This window comes from Phyllobates terribilis, unplaced genomic scaffold, assembly GCF_046119375.1.
Source record: "Phyllobates terribilis strain yellow unplaced genomic scaffold, ASM4611937v1 Scaffold_27__1_contigs__length_16484149, whole genome shotgun sequence".
Lineage (NCBI taxonomy): Eukaryota > Metazoa > Chordata > Amphibia > Anura > Dendrobatidae > Phyllobates > Phyllobates terribilis.
In genome coordinates this window covers 6503896-6522760 of record NW_027362787.1, presented here as the reverse complement: position 1 = coordinate 6522760, position 18865 = coordinate 6503896, and the positions used below count along the sequence as shown (strand labels likewise).

At 44.0% G+C, this 18865-nt stretch overlaps 10 non-coding genes and 1 pseudogene across 10 annotated transcripts; all 11 read right to left on the bottom strand.

The window, feature by feature from the left end:
* Positions 1-532: 532 nt before the first annotated feature.
* Positions 533-723, bottom strand: LOC141176681 (U2 spliceosomal RNA). The gene has a single exon (XR_012253346.1). It is a non-coding gene; the product is annotated as a U2 spliceosomal RNA (small nuclear RNA).
* A 1115-nt stretch (positions 724-1838) lies between these two features.
* Positions 1839-2029, bottom strand: LOC141177515 (U2 spliceosomal RNA). Its single transcript, XR_012254102.1, has one exon. It is a non-coding gene; the product is annotated as a U2 spliceosomal RNA (small nuclear RNA).
* Positions 2030-3144: 1115 nt separating this feature from the next.
* On the bottom strand, positions 3145-3363 carry LOC141177974 (U2 spliceosomal RNA; annotated as a pseudogene).
* A 6104-nt stretch (positions 3364-9467) lies between these two features.
* Positions 9468-9658, bottom strand: LOC141176544 (U2 spliceosomal RNA). Its single transcript, XR_012253221.1, has one exon. It is a non-coding gene; the product is annotated as a U2 spliceosomal RNA (small nuclear RNA).
* A 1112-nt stretch (positions 9659-10770) lies between these two features.
* LOC141176543 (U2 spliceosomal RNA) lies at positions 10771-10961 on the bottom strand. Its single transcript, XR_012253220.1, has one exon. It is a non-coding gene; the product is annotated as a U2 spliceosomal RNA (small nuclear RNA).
* A 1115-nt stretch (positions 10962-12076) lies between these two features.
* LOC141176541 (U2 spliceosomal RNA) lies at positions 12077-12267 on the bottom strand. Its single transcript, XR_012253219.1, has one exon. It is a non-coding gene; the product is annotated as a U2 spliceosomal RNA (small nuclear RNA).
* A 1115-nt stretch (positions 12268-13382) lies between these two features.
* On the bottom strand, positions 13383-13573 carry LOC141177492 (U2 spliceosomal RNA). The gene has a single exon (XR_012254081.1). It is a non-coding gene; the product is annotated as a U2 spliceosomal RNA (small nuclear RNA).
* A 1115-nt stretch (positions 13574-14688) lies between these two features.
* LOC141176539 (U2 spliceosomal RNA) lies at positions 14689-14879 on the bottom strand. Its single transcript, XR_012253217.1, has one exon. It is a non-coding gene; the product is annotated as a U2 spliceosomal RNA (small nuclear RNA).
* A 1115-nt stretch (positions 14880-15994) lies between these two features.
* LOC141176538 (U2 spliceosomal RNA) lies at positions 15995-16185 on the bottom strand. The gene has a single exon (XR_012253216.1). It is a non-coding gene; the product is annotated as a U2 spliceosomal RNA (small nuclear RNA).
* Positions 16186-17300: 1115 nt separating this feature from the next.
* LOC141176537 (U2 spliceosomal RNA) lies at positions 17301-17491 on the bottom strand. The gene has a single exon (XR_012253215.1). It is a non-coding gene; the product is annotated as a U2 spliceosomal RNA (small nuclear RNA).
* Positions 17492-18606: 1115 nt separating this feature from the next.
* On the bottom strand, positions 18607-18797 carry LOC141176536 (U2 spliceosomal RNA). Its single transcript, XR_012253214.1, has one exon. It is a non-coding gene; the product is annotated as a U2 spliceosomal RNA (small nuclear RNA).
* Positions 18798-18865: the final 68 nt, after the last annotated feature.

Below are 18865 nucleotides of genomic sequence, written 5' to 3'. Positions count from 1 at the left end.
CATTAAATGAAAGAAGTCAGTGTTCCAGCAGAAGGAGACAACGTTTCAGAAAAGGCATTGTAGCAAACCAAAAAAGAAATTTTAAGCGCAGCAGAGTAACCAGCGCACATACCTGTTAGCTCAGGTGAGTTTAAAAGGCTGCTGTTGATAACAAGGGCATTTGCTAAATAGATGGTGTGTGTGCAACAATATACTGAAAGGTCAATTATATTGTGCAGCTTATCTCACCACCTGTAGTTATTTAGGTGAAAGCTCCAAAATGCTTGCCTAATATGTCTGTTTATCCAAAAGGAAGTAAAAAGGGAGAGCTAGAAAGATAGCATTGCATCACATTACATGGCAATGCAATGCACAGTTGCTGAAGTTGAACCAAAATGAGCTTGTAATCTGGCTTCTGCAACTTTGAACATGAAAAATCCAATGAGGAGAAGAAAAGCAAAGCCAAAGAGTCCATCCCAAAATCCGACAAACAAGCAAAATGAACAAAAAACATTGAATTCAATTCTTTCTGATTTTAGAAACTGCATTAAAGAAGGGGTGCACTGGTCCTGGAGATACTGCAATACCAGGTCAATGCGTGGAGTGGACAGAGCAAGCTCTTTTTCCATCTCCCTGTTCTAAAAATCCATTTAATATATGGTCCCCAGATAGGGGACGTATCAGATATTAAACTGATAAGAACAGATACTACACTTGATCTTAGCCAAAAGGCCGAGAAGCGATAACCAGAATTGGTTTCAAACTACGGAGCCACCCAAGGATCCTGAAAAGTCCATTTGTGGAGATGAGCTCCTGGACTCCCGTTAAGAAGACATGTTGTCAACCTCTAGATCCCTTACATGCCTGCACTTTTCGGCTTGCTGCTGCTGCAATCCACGCGTTTTAGATCTGCATAACTCCACCTCTTTAAACACAGCACCTTCACCCCCTGCTGTTCCCACCCGCCTCAACACCGTTGGAAGGGAGGAGAACCAATTAAGGCGGGGGGTGGGGTGGAACGAGCAGCTGTCTACCCTTAGCAGGAGGGCTCCTGATTACATACCTCTCCTGCTGCTGCTGCTGCTGGCTGTCCAGCAGCAGACTGAAGGTGGCTGCTGCTGTGCACAGGTATATAAAGGCTCAGAGCCTATTATGACACGCGCAGCCAGCGTTCCATTGCCACATTCCATCTACTGCAGGCAGGATACCTGGCTGGCTGAATGTCGCTGAGAAGCTCACAGAGACCGCCATAAGCAACAGTTTAACAGAATGCCACAGACTAATCAACCAAACTTTTTGGGTTGGGTTCTCTTTTATAGTCTGCAGGCATTAAATGAAAGAAGTCAGTGTTCCAGCAGAAGGAGACAACGTTTCAGAAAAGGCATTGTAGCAAACCAAAAAAGAAATTTTAAGCACAGCAGAGTAACCAGCGCACATACCTGTTAGCTCAGGTGAGTTTAAAAGGCTGCTGTTGATAACAAGGGCATTTGCTAAATAGATGGTGTGTGTGCAACAATATACTGAAAGGTCAATTATATTGTGCAGCTTATCTCACCACCTGTAGTTATTTAGGTGAAAGCTCCAAAATGCTTGCCTAATATGTCTGTTTATCCAAAAGGAAGTAAAAAGGGAGAGCTAGAAAGATAGCATTGCATCACATTACATGGCAATGCAATGCACAGTTGCTGAAGTTGAACCAAAATGAGCTTGTAATCTGGCTTCTGCAACTTTGAACATGAAAAATCCAATGAGGAGAAGAAAAGCAAAGCCAAAGAGTCCATCCCAAAATCCGACAAACAAGCAAAATGAACAAAAAACATTGAATTCAATTCTTTCTGATTTTAGAAACTGCATTAAAGAAGGGGTGCAACGGTCCTGGAGATACTGCAATACCAGGTCAATGCGTGGAGTGGACAGAGCAAGCTCTTTTTCCATCTCCCTGTTCTAAAAATCCATTTAATATATGGTCCCCAGATAGGGGACGTATCAGATATTAAACTGATAAGAACAGATACTACACTTGATCTTAGCCAAAAGGCCGAGAAGCGATAACCAGAATTGGTTTCAAACTACGGAGCCACCCAAGGATCCTGAAAAGTCCATTTGTGGAGATGAGCTCCTGGACTCCCGTTAAGAAGACATGTTGTCAACCTCTAGATCCCTTACATGCCTGCACTTTTCGGCTTGCTGCTGCTGCAATCCACGCGTTTTAGATCTGCATAACTCCACCTCTTTAAACACAGCACCTTCACCCCCTGCTGTTCCCACCCGCCTCAACACCGTTGGAAGGGAGGAGAACCAATTAAGGCGGGGGGTGGGGTGGAACGAGCAGCTGTCTACCCTTAGCAGGAGGGCTCCTGATTACATACCTCTCCTGCTGCTGCTGCTGCTGGCTGTCCAGCAGCAGACTGAAGGTGGCTGCTGCTGTGCACAGGTATATAAAGGCTCAGAGCCTATTATGACACGCGCAGCCAGCGTTCCATTGCCACATTCCATCTACTGCAGGCAGGATACCTGGCTGGCTGAATGTCGCTGAGAAGCTCACAGAGACCGCCATAAGCAACAGTTTAACAGAATGCCACAGACTAATCAACCAAACTTTTTGGGTTGGGTTCTCTTTTATAGTCTGCAGGCATTAAATGAAAGAAGTCAGTGTTCCAGCAGAAGGAGACAACGTTTCAGAAAAGGCATTGTAGCAAACCAAAAAAGAAATTTTAAGCACAGCAGAGTAACCAGCGCACATACCTGTTAGCTCAGGTGAGTTTAAAAGGCTGCTGTTGATAACAAGGGCATTTGCTAAATAGATGGTGTGTGTGCAACAATATACTGAAAGGTCAATTATATTGTGCAGCTTATCTCACCACCTGTAGTTATTTAGGTGAAAGCTCCAAAATGCTTGCCTAATATGTATGTTTATCCAAAAGGAAGTAAAAAGGGAGAGCTAGAAAGATAGCATTGCATCACATTACATGGCAATGCAATGCACAGTTGCTGAAGTTGAACCAAAATGAGCTTGTAATCTGGCTTCTGCAACTTTGAACATGAAAAATCCAATGAGGAGAAGAAAAGCAAAGCCAAAGAGTCCATCCCAAAATCCGACAAACAAGCAAAATGAACAAAAAACATTGAATTCAATTCTTTCTGATTTTAGAAACTGCATTAAAGAAGGGGTGCAACGGTCCTGGAGATACTGCAATACCAGGTCAATGCGTGGAGTGGACAGAGCAAGCTCTTTTTCCATCTCCCTGTTCTAAAAATCCATTTAATATATGGTCCCCAGATAGGGGACGTATCAGATATTAAACTGATAAGAACAGATTTTTTTTTTTTTTTTTTTTTTTTTTTTTTAAAACCACTCAGGTTTAGATATAAGCAAACAGTTAACCAGACTTCGTCATAAGTTATACTGCCACTTCATAAGCATCATTGTGGTTTCTTTATTAAAGTATTATTCAACAAAAATACAAACAAGTAATCCTATGCCAGAGACATTTCCAGAAAAAATATCAACGGTATTTAACCATATCCTGCCACTTAAGGTATTTCCACACACCTTCAGAATCTGTTCCACCACCACCACCTTCTCTTGTATCCCACAAATAGATTACATATAGTCTTGCTAAGATCAACCTAATACAATCATTTACTGTTAAATTTACTCTTTTAAACACACACAAATTTCTCACATCCCACAAGCTCTCCTGCACACACACCATAATAAACCACATCATCCTTTCTAGGCCACGACGACTAGCACCAAAACCAAACATAGCCACTCTCCAATCAATAAACTTCACACCAGCAACCCCTTTACACAGTCCACCCACACCTTTCCACACATCATACGCAAAATTACAATCCCACATAAGGTGCCTCACCGTCTCATTCGCTCCACAACCATCCCTTGGACATACTGCAGATCTTATGAGATCTCTTTTCTTCTGAAAATCCCTCACTGGCAAAATATTATGAAGGCCCATCCATACTATATCTCGCTGTCTATTCGACACACCTTGAATGCTTAACTTCTTCCATACCCGCGCAACTTCCATAGAACGCAATCCCACCACATTACTCTCACACTCATTCACACACATCTTCCCCATCACCTTCTTAACCAACATAAAGTCTTTCATTGCAACTGCTAACAAATCATTCTTCCTCACAAACTTCTCAATCAAACCATACCACTCAGGACACTTAAAAGCAACAGGCACATTCTTATCACGCTTCACCCAATTCAGACCATACAGCATCCATCCAGCCAAATACTTACACATAAATGCCCCTTTATTATTCTTCCCAATCAAAATGACCGTAGTCTTAATAAAATGCAATGTTAGAAACACTTCAATATTCGGAAACTTTAGTCCCCCATACAAATATTGCTTAAACAAAATCTCTCTCTTAAGTCTTTCCATCCTACTGCCCCAAAAAAACACAAAAATTAGTTTCTCCACTTTTTTAATTTTCCTATAGGGCACTGGAAAAATACAAGAAACATAAAGCAAAATAGGGAGAATAACAGCCTTAATAATAAGAACCTTCCCTACCAAAGACAAAGAACGTAACTTCCAAAAATTCATCTTCCGCACAATCCGCTCACCACATTCATCCCAACTCTCATAACCTTTCAAATCATCATTAAAAAAAACTCCCAACACTTTAATTGCACCATCCACACCAGCCACACCATCCATCTTAATCCTATTGTCACCAAAACATTTAAACATGCATTTGTTCCAATTCACACGAAACGCTGACGCGCCACAAAAAAAATTCAACAACAATTTTACTCTCTCCATAGAGGCCACACTCTCACTCACCACTACTACATCATCCATATATCCTAAGACTTTCACAGTCATTCCACCACTCCCTGGCACTAACAAACCACGCACCACTTTCTCTTTCCGAATCATACACAGCAGTGGCTCAATCACACACACAAATAATACCGGTGACATGGGACAACCTTGCCTCACACCAGACCTAATACACACTTTCTCACTCAAAAACCCATTCACCAGAAATTCACTCATCACCTCCCCATACAATCCTCTCACGGCACGCACAAATTTCTCCGGAAAACCCATTCTACGCAAAACCTCAAATAGAAACACATGAGACACGCGATCAAACGCCTTTTCAAAGTCAACAGCCATCACCATACACTTCTGCTTTCTTACTTTACAATCCCACAACACATCTCTTAAAAGACACAGATTATCCGTCATACATCTACCAGGCACTGCACACACTTGATCTTTACCAATCACATCAGCTACAACCACACGCATCCGACACGCCAAAATTTTACTGAATACCTTGTAATCGGCGTTCAGAAGCGTAATTGGCCTCCAATTACTCAAACACCTTTTATCCCCTTTCTTATGGATTAAGACCACCACTCCCTCCTTCATTGAACCCGCAAGCATCCCATTCTCCCACATAAACTGACACACTTCCACTAAATCCATACCCATCACTTCCCACATCATAACATATAGCTCCACAGGCAAACCATCCTTCCCAGGCGTCACATTTTTCCTTGCACCAAACACCGCTTTCTTAACTTCCTCCTCAATCACTGCCTCACATAGACCAGAACATCCATCCTTATCCACCTTACAATCCAAAGTCTTAAGCACTTCTTCTTTCAAACTCTCATCCACCCACTTCCTGCCAAACAACTCAGCATAAAACGTGACCACTTCCTTCATTACATCCTCCCCACTCACACAAACACCATCCACATCAAAAATCTCCTCCATACCCTCCTTCTTACCATTTATTTTTTTAAAGAAATATCTTGAACACTTTCCATCTTTATCAAGATGGACCACCTTTGACCTAAAAATTATTTCCCTTCCCTTCCTCTCCAAAGTCCTCTTCAAATCCTCTCTCGCACTTCTTAACAAATCATCCACATCCACACCACACATCCTCATTTTCTCTAGCCATTCCACCCTCATCATTAAATCTTTATATTGACTCCTAACCATGGCAGCCTTTTTATAGCCCCATCGACGAAAAAACTTTTGCACTTCATACTTCATCCAATCCCACCACACCAACACACTTTCAAACTTACTCTTTTGAGATTTACACCAACTATATTTTTTCTTAAAATCATTCACAATTCTCTCATCCTCAAGCAAACTCACATTCAATTTGCACACACCTCTCCCATGCACCCGCCTTAAATCCCCTCTAAAACCACCTTTCAGGCACACATGGTCCGAAAAAGGAACTGAAAATTGAGAAAAACCATCACATATTATATTTTTAGAAAAAAACATCCTATCAATCCTAGATGTTATCCCACCCCTGTCAGCTTTATAGGTTGGTGGTGGTGGCTTCCCCAAATAAACCTCAGCAGCATCAAAAAAGAAAAAATCAGAAATAATGTTTGCCAATTTTTTTCCTGAGGCATCAACTTTCCCCTCAGTTACACAGTTAAAATCACCTGTTACTATCACAGGGATCCTACCAGGTAATTCTAAACATAATTTATCTAATAAACTTAACCTGTCTTCTTTTTTTGTAGGACCATAAATATTTATAATTTTAACTTTCCACCCCCTCCCACACACAACTGCAGAGATGCAACGACCCACCTCTATTACCTTATAATATTCAAAAACAAAATTTCTATTATTTAATACTATCCCAACTCCATCATTTTTATTCCCACTAGAGCCAGACCAGATATGCTGGCCATATGGCCAATCAGCGTCTTCCAGGGGTTCTTCTATACCACACTCCTGTAGACACATAATATCAAAAGAATGGTTATGTAAGAAGTCCAGAATCACAGATCTTCTAACTCTAGACTTTAAAAGTCTTACATTAAGGGACGCAATGTCCCAATTTGGTTTAGAGACCATTCTTTGGCTCAAAAACCAGAAACACCAGTCTCAGCAAAAAAACATGCCTTCCTTATCCTTTGTCATCCGGCGAACTCCCACTTAGCTGAAAGATAGTGGACTCCAAATTCTCCTCCAGGTAAGCCGTTGACGCAGGAGAAAGAGAAACCACTGGGTAATCCCGCTCACTCACCGGACTTGCCACGCATTGGCTACTTGATGGTTCAGACAACCGGGCCCTTTTATTCTTAGCGCGGTCCGGTTCCTCAGAAGACCTCACCCCAGTCTCAGTGAAGTCTCCTTGACCTCCAGCTCCCTCTTCATCCATACTTTCACTGCTCCAACTGAGAGCCGGGTCCCCTGGGATTTCCAAGGCTCCCTCACGTTCTTCACAAAAGGAGTCAATGAAACCCCCCTGATAGGAAGAAATGTCCATCTCAGCTGCCAGAACCTCTTCCACTCTCCCGGGCTCCACCAGTAGGTCAGCAGACGCCCTCACTGGAGCAGTCTCCACACGCTGTTCCACTACCTTCACCCTGGAAGAAACTGCGGCCTCAGGTGCCACACTCTTAGGCCTCGGAGAGTTCGAGACCACCTCAGAGTATGCCCTTGCCTTGCCCTCGTTCGCACGACGAGTACAATCCTTAAAGGCATGCCCCTCCATACCACAAGCATTGCAAACAATTGGATTGGTACAGTCCTTAGCAACATGCCCACTTTGGTTGCACTTGGAGCAAACAGGCACAGCAGTACAAACCTCTTGTAAGTGTCCGTACTTCTTACATTTCCTGCAAAAAACTGGGGCCTCAGGAAAGAAGAGAATACCCCTATCTCTCCCGATAGAGAAACTTTGGGGAGGGTAATGAACACCTCCAGGCTCCGAAGAACTTTCCCCAAATCTGACAAAATATCTGTATTTGCCAGTCCATAAGTTCTCCTCGTTCATGATTTTGTGACTGTTGCTCACAAAGTCACAATGCCTCTTAAGAAAAGTCGCAATGTCATGTTCGTGCACAAAGGGATTATACATAAATATGACTAGGGGAACATCACCTTTGGAGTACAAGACTGTAAAAGTCAAACCATGCAAGGTTGGATTCTTCTCCTGCTCCCTCAACTTCTTATACAGGTTCCGGCAAGCCGCCATAGATTGTAGCACCAAGACATACCGTCCTTCTTTCCGGGATTCCTGCAGGCAGACGATGTTTTCTCTTGTCACTTCCAGGATTTTGAAGATCACCTCGTGCACCATATACGACAGATTGAAACGCTCTCTGACAGCAGCATCAACTTCAATGCGGAATGCATTGCGAACCCGATTGTCATCGGTCCCAGCATAGCGTATCTTCACGCCCATTATGATCACTCTCTCGTTCCTCCTCGTTCTCCCCCTAAAGCAGCAACCGGCTTAAGCCATCAAGATGGCGATGCCGGAAGGCCAAGGGAAAACACTCAAGGACCCCAGACAAGACACTTGGTCTTAGCCAAAAGGCCGAGAAGCGATAACCAGAATTGGTTTCAAACTACGGAGCCACCCAAGGATCCTGAAAAGTCCATTTGTGGAGATGAGCTCCTGGACTCCCGTTAAGAAGACATGTTGTCAACCTCTAGATCCCTTACATGCCTGCACTTTTCGGCTTGCTGCTGCTGCAATCCACGCGTTTTAGATCTGCATAACTCCACCTCTTTAAACACAGCACCTTCACCCCCTGCTGTTCCCACCCGCCTCAACACCGTTGGAAGGGAGGAGAACCAATTAAGGCGGGGGGTGGGGTGGAACGAGCAGCTGTCTACCCTTAGCAGGAGGGCTCCTGATTACATACCTCTCCTGCTGCTGCTGCTGCTGGCTGTCCAGCAGCAGACTGAAGGTGGCTGCTGCTGTGCACAGGTATATAAAGGCTCAGAGCCTATTATGACATGCGTAGCCAGCGTTCCATTGCCACATTCCATCCACTGCAGGCAGGATACCTGGCTGGCTGAATGTCGCTGAGAAGCTCACAGAGACCGCCATAAGCAACAGTTTAACAGAATGCCACAGACTAATCAACCAAACTTTTTGGGTTGGGTTCTCTTTTATAGTCTGCAGGCATTAAATGAAAGAAGTCAGTGTTCCAGCAGAAGGAGACAACGTTTCAGAAAAGGCATTGTAGCAAACCAAAAAAGAAATTTTAAGCGCAGCAGAGTAACCAGCGCACATACCTGTTAGCTCAGGTGAGTTTAAAAGGCTGCTGTTGATAACAAGGGCATTTGCTAAATAGATGGTGTGTGTGCAACAATATACTGAAAGGTCAATTATATTGTGCAGCTTATCTCACCACCTGTAGTTATTTAGGTGAAAGCTCCAAAATGCTTGCCTAACATGTCTGTTTATCCAAAAGGAAGTAAAAAGGGAGAGCTAGAAAGATAGCATTGCATCACATTACATGGCAATGCAATGCACAGTTGCTGAAGTTGAACCAAAATGAGCTTGTAATCTGGCTTCTGCAACTTTGAACATGAAAAATCCAATGAGGAGAAGAAAAGCAAAGCCAAAGAGTCCATCCCAAAATCCGACAAACAAGCAAAATGAACAAAAAACATTGAATTCAATTCTTTCTGATTTTAGAAACTGCATTAAAGAAGGGGTGCACCGGTCCTGGAGATACTGCAATACCAGGTCAATGCGTGGAGTGGACAGAGCAAGCTCTTTTTCCATCTCCCTGTTCTAAAAATCCATTTAATATATGGTCCCCAGATAGGGGACGTATCAGATATTAAACTGATAAGAACAGATACTACACTTGATCTTAGCCAAAAGGCCGAGAAGCGATAACCAGAATTGGTTTCAAACTACGGAGCCACCCAAGGATCCTGAAAAGTCCATTTGTGGAGATGAGCTCCTGGACTCCCGTTAAGAAGACATGTTGTCAACCTCTAGATCCCTTACATGCCTGCACTTTTCGGCTTGCTGCTGCTGCAATCCACGCGTTTTAGATCTGCATAACTCCACCTCTTTAAACACAGCACCTTCACCCCCTGCTGTTCCCACCCGCCTCAACACCGTTGGAAGGGAGGAGAACCAATTAAGGCGGGGGGTGGGGTGGAACGAGCAGCTGTCTACCCTTAGCAGGAGGGCTCCTGATTACATACCTCTCCTGCTGCTGCTGCTGGCTGTCCAGCAGCAGACTGAAGGTGGCTGCTGCTGTGCACAGGTATATAAAGGCTCAGAGCCTATTATGACACGCGCAGCCAGCGTTCCATTGCCACATTCCATCTACTGCAGGCAGGATACCTGGCTGGCTGAATGTCGCTGAGAAGCTCACAGAGACCGCCATAAGCAACAGTTTAACAGAATGCCACAGACTAATCAACCAAACTTTTTGGGTTGGGTTCTCTTTTATAGTCTGCAGGCTTTAAATGAAAGAAGTCAGTGTTCCAGCAGAAGGAGACAACGTTTCAGAAAAGGCATTGTAGCAAACCAAAAAAGAAATTTTAAGCGCAGCAGAGTAACCAGCGCACATACCTGTTAGCTCAGGTGAGTTTAAAAGGCTGCTGTTGATAACAAGGGCATTTGCTAAATAGATGGTGTGTGTGCAACAATATACTGAAAGGTCAATTATATTGTGCAGCTTATCTCACCACCTGTAGTTATTTAGGTGAAAGCTCCAAAATGCTTGCCTAATATGTCTGTTTATCCAAAAGGAAGTAAAAAGGGAGAGCTAGAAAGATAGCATTGCATCACATTACATGGCAATGCAATGCACAGTTGCTGAAGTTGAACCAAAATGAGCTTGTAATCTGGCTTCTGCAACTTTGAACATGAAAAATCCAATGAGGAGAAGAAAAGCAAAGCCAAAGAGTCCATCCCAAAATCCGACAAACAAGCAAAATGAACAAAAAACATTGAATTCAATTCTTTCTGATTTTAGAAACTGCATTAAAGAAGGGGTGCACCGGTCCTGGAGATACTGCAATACCAGGTCAATGCGTGGAGTGGACAGAGCAAGCTCTTTTTCCATCTCCCTGTTCTAAAAATCCATTTAATATATGGTCCCCAGATAGGGGACGTATCAGATATTAAACTGATAAGAACAGATACTACACTTGATCTTAGCCAAAAGGCCGAGAAGCGATAACCAGAATTGGTTTCAAACTACGGAGCCACCCAAGGATCCTGAAAAGTCCATTTGTGGAGATGAGCTCCTGGACTCCCGTTAAGAAGACATGTTGTCAACCTCTAGATCCCTTACATGCCTGCACTTTTCGGCTTGCTGCTGCTGCAATCCACGCGTTTTAGATCTGCATAACTCCACCTCTTTAAACACAGCACCTTCACCCCCTGCTGTTCCCACCCGCCTCAACACCGTTGGAAGGGAGGAGAACCAATTAAGGCGGGGGGTGGGGTGGAACGAGCAGCTGTCTACCCTTAGCAGGAGGGCTCCTGATTACATACCTCTCCTGCTGCTGCTGCTGCTGGCTGTCCAGCAGCAGACTGAAGGTGGCTGCTGCTGTGCACAGGTATATAAAGGCTCAGAGCCTATTATGACACGCGCAGCCAGCGTTCCATTGCCACATTCCATCTACTGCAGGCAGGATACCTGGCTGGCTGAATGTCGCTGAGAAGCTCACAGAGACCGCCATAAGCAACAGTTTAACAGAATGCCACAGACTAATCAACCAAACTTTTTGGGTTGGGTTCTCTTTTATAGTCTGCAGGCATTAAATGAAAGAAGTCAGTGTTCCAGCAGAAGGAGACAACGTTTCAGAAAAGGCATTGTAGCAAACCAAAAAAGAAATTTTAAGCGCAGCAGAGTAACCAGCGCACATACCTGTTAGCTCAGGTGAGTTTAAAAGGCTGCTGTTGATAACAAGGGCATTTGCTAAATAGATGGTGTGTGTGCAACAATATACTGAAAGGTCAATTATATTGTGCAGCTTATCTCACCACCTGTAGTTATTTAGGTGAAAGCTCCAAAATGCTTGCCTAATATGTCTGTTTATCCAAAAGGAAGTAAAAAGGGAGAGCTAGAAAGATAGCATTGCATCACATTACATGGCAATGCAATGCACAGTTGCTGAAGTTGAACCAAAATGACCTTGTAATCTGGCTTCTGCAACTTTGAACATGAAAAATCCAATGAGGAGAAGAAAAGCAAAGCCAAAGAGTCCATCCCAAAATCCGACAAACAAGCAAAATGAACAAAAAACATTGAATTCAATTCTTTCTGATTTTAGAAACTGCATTAAAGAAGGGGTGCACCGGTCCTGGAGATACTGCAATACCAGGTCAATGCGTGGAGTGGACAGAGCAAGCTCTTTTTCCATCTCCCTGTTCTAAAAATCCATTTAATATATGGTCCCCAGATAGGGGACGTATCAGATATTAAACTGATAAGAACAGATACTACACTTGATCTTAGCCAAAAGGCCGAGAAGCGATAACCAGAATTGGTTTCAAACTACGGAGCCACCCAAGGATCCTGAAAAGTCCATTTGTGGAGATGAGCTCCTGGACTCCCGTTAAGAAGACATGTTGTCAACCTCTAGATCCCTTACATGCCTGCACTTTTCGGCTTGCTGCTGCTGCAATCCACGCGTTTTAGATCTGCATAACTCCACCTCTTTAAACACAGCACCTTCACCCCCTGCTGTTCCCACCCGCCTCAACACCGTTGGAAGGGAGGAGAACCAATTAAGGCGGGGGGTGGGGTGGAACGAGCAGCTGTCTACCCTTAGCAGGAGGGCTCCTGATTACATACCTCTCCTGCTGCTGCTGCTGCTGGCTGTCCAGCAGCAGACTGAAGGTGGCTGCTGCTGTGCACAGGTATATAAAGGCTCAGAGCCTATTATGACACGCGCAGCCAGCGTTCCATTGCCACATTCCATCTACTGCAGGCAGGATACCTGGCTGGCTGAATGTCGCTGAGAAGCTCACAGAGACCGCCATAAGCAACAGTTTAACAGAATGCCACAGACTAATCAACCAAACTTTTTGGGTTGGGTTCTCTTTTATAGTCTGCAGGCATTAAATGAAAGAAGTCAGTGTTCCAGCAGAAGGATACAACGTTTCAGAAAAGGCATTGTAGCAAACCAAAAAAGAAATTTTAAGCGCAGCAGAGTAACCAGCGCACATACCTGTTAGCTCAGGTGAGTTTAAAAGGCTGCTGTTGATAACAAGGGCATTTGCTAAATAGATGGTGTGTGTGCAACAATATACTGAAAGGTCAATTATATTGTGCAGCTTATCTCACCACCTGTAGTTATTTAGGTGAAAGCTCCAAAATGCTTGCCTAATATGTCTGTTTATCCAAAAGGAAGTAAAAAGGGAGAGCTAGAAAGATAGCATTGCATCACATTACATGGCAATGCAATGCACAGTTGCTGAAGTTGAACCAAAATGAGCTTGTAATCTGGCTTCTGCAACTTTGAACATGAAAAATCCAATGAGGAGAAGAAAAGCAAAGCCAAAGAGTCCATCCCAAAATCCGACAAACAAGCAAAATGAACAAAAAACATTGAATTCAATTCTTTCTGATTTTAGAAACTGCATTAAAGAAGGGGTGCACCGGTCCTGGAGATACTGCAATACCAGGTCAATGCGTGGAGTGGACAGAGCAAGCTCTTTTTCCATCTCCCTGTTCTCAAAATCCATTTAATATATGGTCCCCAGATAGGGGACGTATCAGATATTAAACTGATAAGAACAGATACTACACTTGATCTTAGCCAAAAGGCCGAGAAGCGATAACCAGAATTGGTTTCAAACTACGGAGCCACCCAAGGATCCTGAAAAGTCCATTTGTGGAGATGAGCTCCTGGACTCCCGTTAAGAAGACATGTTGTCAACCTCTAGATCCCTTACATGCCTGCACTTTTCGGCTTGCTGCTGCTGCAATCCACGCGTTTTAGATCTGCATAACTCCACCTCTTTAAACACAGCACCTTCACCCCCTGCTGTTCCCACCCGCCTCAACACCGTTGGAAGGGAGGAGAACCAATTAAGGCGGGGGGTGGGGTGGAACGAGCAGCTGTCTACCCTTAGCAGGAGGGCTCCTGATTACATACCTCTCCTGCTGCTGCTGCTGCTGGCTGTCCAGCAGCAGACTGAAGGTGGCTGCTGCTGTGCACAGGTATATAAAGGCTCAGAGCCTATTATGACACGCGCAGCCAGCGTTCCATTGCCACATTCCATCTACTGCAGGCAGGATACCTGGCTGGCTGAATGTCGCTGAGAAGCTCACAGAGACCGCCATAAGCAACAGTTTAACAGAATGCCACAGACTAATCAACCAAACTTTTTGGGTTGGGTTCTCTTTTATAGTCTGCAGGCATTAAATGAAAGAAGTCAGTGTTCCAGCAGAAGGAGACAACGTTTCAGAAAAGGCATTGTAGCAAACCAAAAAAGAAATTTTAAGCGCAGCAGAGTAACCAGCGCACATACCTGTTAGCTCAGGTGAGTTTAAAAGGCTGCTGTTGATAACAAGGGCATTTGCTAAATAGATGGTGTGTGTGCAACAATATACTGAAAGGTCAATTATATTGTGCAGCTTATCTCACCACCTGTAGTTATTTAGGTGAAAGCTCCAAAATGCTTGCCTAATATGTCTGTTTATCCAAAAGGAAGTAAAAAGGGAGAGCTAGAAAGATAGCATTGCATCACATTACATGGCAATGCAATGCACAGTTGCTGAAGTTGAACCAAAATGAGCTTGTAATCTGGCTTCTGCAACTTTGAACATGAAAAATCCAATGAGGAGAAGAAAAGCAAAGCCAAAGAGTCCATCCCAAAATCCGACAAACAAGCAAAATGAACAAAAAACATTGAATTCAATTCTTTCTGATTTTAGAAACTGCATTAAAGAAGGGGTGCACCGGTCCTGGAGATACTGCAATACCAGGTCAATGCGTGGAGTGGACAGAGCAAGCTCTTTTTCCATCTCCCTGTTCTAAAAATCCATTTAATATATGGTCCCCAGATAGGGGACGTATCAGATATTAAACTGATAAGAACAGATACTACACTTGATCTTAGCCAAAAGGCCGAGAAGCGATAACCAGAATTGGTTTCAAACTACGGAGCCACCCAAGGATCCTGAAAAGTCCATTTGTGGAGATGAGCTCCTGGACTCCCGTTAAGAAGACATGTTGTCAACCTCTAGATCCCTTACATGCCTGCACTTTTCGGCTTGCTGCTGCTGCAATCCACGCGTTTTAGATCTGCATAACTCCACCTCTTTAAACACAGCACCTTCACCCCCTGCTGTTCCCACCCGCCTCAACACCGTTGGAAGGGAGGAGAACCAATTAAGGTGGGGGGTGGGGTGGAACGAGCAGCTGTCTACCCTTAGCAGGAGGGCTCCTGATTACATACCTCTCCTGCTGCTGCTGCTGCTGGCTGTCCAGCAGCAGACTGAAGGTGGCTGTTGCTGTGCACAGGTATATAAAGGCTCAGAGCCTATTATGACACGCGCAGCCAGCGTTCCATTGCCACATTCCATCTACTGCAGGCAGGATACCTGGCTGGCTGAATGTCGCTGAGAAGCTCACAGAGACCGCCATAAGCAACAGTTTAACAGAATGCCACAGACTAATCAACCAAACTTTTTGGGTTGGGTTCTCTTTTATAGTCTGCAGGCATTAAATGAAAGAAGTCAGTGTTCCAGCAGAAGGAGACAACGTTTCAGAAAAGGCATTGTAGCAAACCAAAAAAGAAATTTTAAGCGCAGCAGAGTAACCAGCGCACATACCTGTTAGCTCAGGTGAGTTTAAAAGGCTGCTGTTGATAACAAGGGCATTTGCTAAATAGATGGTGTGTGTGCAACAATATACTGAAAGGTCAATTATATTGTGCAGCTTATCTCACCACCTGTAGTTATTTAGGTGAAAGCTCCAAAATGCTTGCCTAACATGTCTGTTTATCCAAAAGGAAGTAAAAAGGGAGAGCTAGAAAGATAGCATTGCATCACATTACATGGCAATGCAATGCACAGTTGCTGAAGTTGAACCTAAATGAGCTTGTAATCTGGCTTCTGCAACTTTGAACATGAAAAATCCAATGAGGAGAAGAAAAGCAAAGCCAAAGAGTCCATCCCAAAATCCGACAAACAAGCAAAATGAACAAAAAACATTGAATTCAATTCTTTCTGATTTTAGAAACTGCATTAAAGAAGGGGTGCACCGGTCCTGGAGATACTGCAATACCAGGTCAATGCGTGGAGTGGACAGAGCAAGCTCTTTTTCCATCTCCCTGTTCTAAAAATCCATTTAATATATGGTCCCCAGATAGGGGACGTATCAGATATTAAACTGATAAGAACAGATACTACACTTGATCTTAGCCAAAAGGCCGAGAAGCGATAACCAGAATTGGTTTCAAACTACGGAGCCACCCAAGGATCCTGAAAAGTCCATTTGTGGAGATGAGCTCCTGGACTCCCGTTAAGAAGACATGTTGTCAACCTCTAGATCCCTTACATGCCTGCACTTTTCGGCTTGCTGCTGCTGCAATCCACGCGTTTTAGATCTGCATAACTCCACCTCTTTAAACACAGCACCTTCACCCCCTGCTGTTCCCACCCGCCTCAACACCGTTGGAAGGGAGGAGAACCAATTAAGGCGGGGGGTGGGGTGGAACGAGCAGCTGTCTACCCTTAGCAGGAGGGCTCCTGATTACATACCTCTCCTGCTGCTGCTGCTGCTGGCTGTCCAGCAGCAGACTGAAGGTGGCTGCTGCTGTGCACAGGTATATAAAGGCTCAGAGCCTATTATGACACGCGCAGCCAGCGTTCCATTGCCACATTCCATCTACTGCAGGCAGGATACCTGGCTGGCTGAATGTCGCTGAGAAGCTCACAGAGACCGCCATAAGCAACAGTTTAACAGAATGCCACAGACTAATCAACCAAACTTTTTGGGTTGGGTTCTCTTTTATAGTCTGCAGGCATTAAATGAAAGAAGTCAGTGTTCCAGCAGAAGGAGACAACGTTTCAGAAAAGGCATTGTAGCAAACCAAAAAAGAAATTTTAAGCGCAGCAGAGTAACCAGCGCACATACCTGTTAGCTCAGGTGAGTTTAAAAGGCTGCTGTTGATAACAAGGGCATTTGCTAAATAGATGGTGTGTGTGCAACAATATACTGAAAGGTCAATTATATTGTGCAGCTTATCTCACCACCTGTAGTTATTTAGGTGAAAGCTCCAAAATGCTTGCCTAATATGTCTGTTTATCCAAAAGGAAGTAAAAAGGGAGAGCTAGAAAGATAGCATTGCATCACATTACATGGCAATGCAATGCACAGTTGCTGAAGTTGAACCAAAATGAGCTTGTAATCTGGCTTCTGCAACTTTGAACATGAAAAATCCAATGAGGAGAAGAAAAGCAAAGCCAAAGAGTCCATCCCAAAATCCGACAAACAAGCAAAATGAACAAAAAACATTGAATTCAATTCTTTCTGATTTTAGAAACTGCATTAAAGAAGGGGTGCACCGGTCCTGGAGATACTGCAATACCAGGTCAATGCGTGGAGTGGACAGAGCAAGCTCTTTTTCCATCTCCCTGTTCTAAAAATCCATTTAATATATGGTCCCCAGATAGGGGACGTATCAGATATTAAACTGATAAGAACAGATACTACACTTGATCTTAGCCAAAAGGCCGAGAAGCGATAACCAGAATTGGTTTCAAACTACGGAGCCACCCAAGGATCCTGAAAAGTCCATTTGTGGAGATGAGCTCCTGGACTCCCGTTAAGAAGACATGTTGTCAACCTCTAGATCCCTTACATGCCTGCACTTTTCGGCTTGCTGCTGCTGCAATCCACGCGTTTTAGATCTGCATAACTCCACCTCTTTAAACACAGCACCTTCACCCCCTGCTGTTCCCACCCGCCTCAACACCGTTGGAAGGGAGGAGAACCAATTAAGGCGGGGGGTGGGGTGGAACGAGCAGCTGTCTACCCTTAGCAGGAGGGCTCCTGATTACATACCTCTCCTGCTGCTGCTGCTGCTGGCTGTCCAGCAGCAGACTGAAGGTGGCTGCTGCTGTGCACAGGTATATAAAGGCTCAGAGCCTATTATGACACGCGCAGCCAGCGTTCCATTGCCACATTCCATCTACTGCAGGCAGGATACCTGGCTGGCTGAATGTCGCTGAGAAGCTCACAGAGACCGCCATAAGCAACAGTTTAACAGAATGCCACAGACTAATCAACCAAACTTTTTGGGTTGGGTTCTCTTTTATAGTCTGCAGGCATTAAATGAAAGAAGTCAGTGTTCCAGCAGAAGGAGACAACGTTTCAGAAAAGGCATTGTAGCAAACCAAAAAAGAAATTTTAAGCGCAGCAGAGTAACCAGCGCACATACCTGTTAGCTCAGGTGAGTTTAAAAGGCTGCTGTTGATAACAAGGGCATTTGCTAAATAGATGGTGTGTGTGCAACAATATACTGAAAGGTCAATTATATTGTGCAGCTTATCTCACCACCTGTAGTTATTTAGGTGAAAGCTCCAAAATGCTTGCCTAATATGTCTGTTTATCCAAAAGGAAGTAAAAAGGGAGAGCTAGAAAGATAGCATTGCATCACATTACATGGCAATGCAATGCACAGTTGCTGAAGTTGAACCAAAATGAGCTTGTAATCTGGCTTCTGCAACTTTGAACATGAAAAATCCAATGAGGAGAAGAAAAGCAAAGCCAAAGAGTCCATCCCAAAATCCGACAAACAAGCAAAATGAACAAAAAACATTGAATTCAATTCTTTCTGATTTTAGAAACTGCATTAAAGAAGGGGTGCACCGGTCCTGGAGATACTGCAATACCAGGTCAATGCGTGGAGTGGACAGAGCAAGCTCTTTTTCCATCTCCCTGTTCTAAAAATCCATTTAATATATGGTCCCCAGATAGGGGACGTATCAGATATTAAACTGATAAGAACAGATACTACACTTGATCTTAGCCAAAAGGCCGAGAAGCGATAACCAGAATTGGTTTCAAACTACGGAGCCACCCAAGGATCCTGAAAAGTCCATTTGTGGAGATGAGCT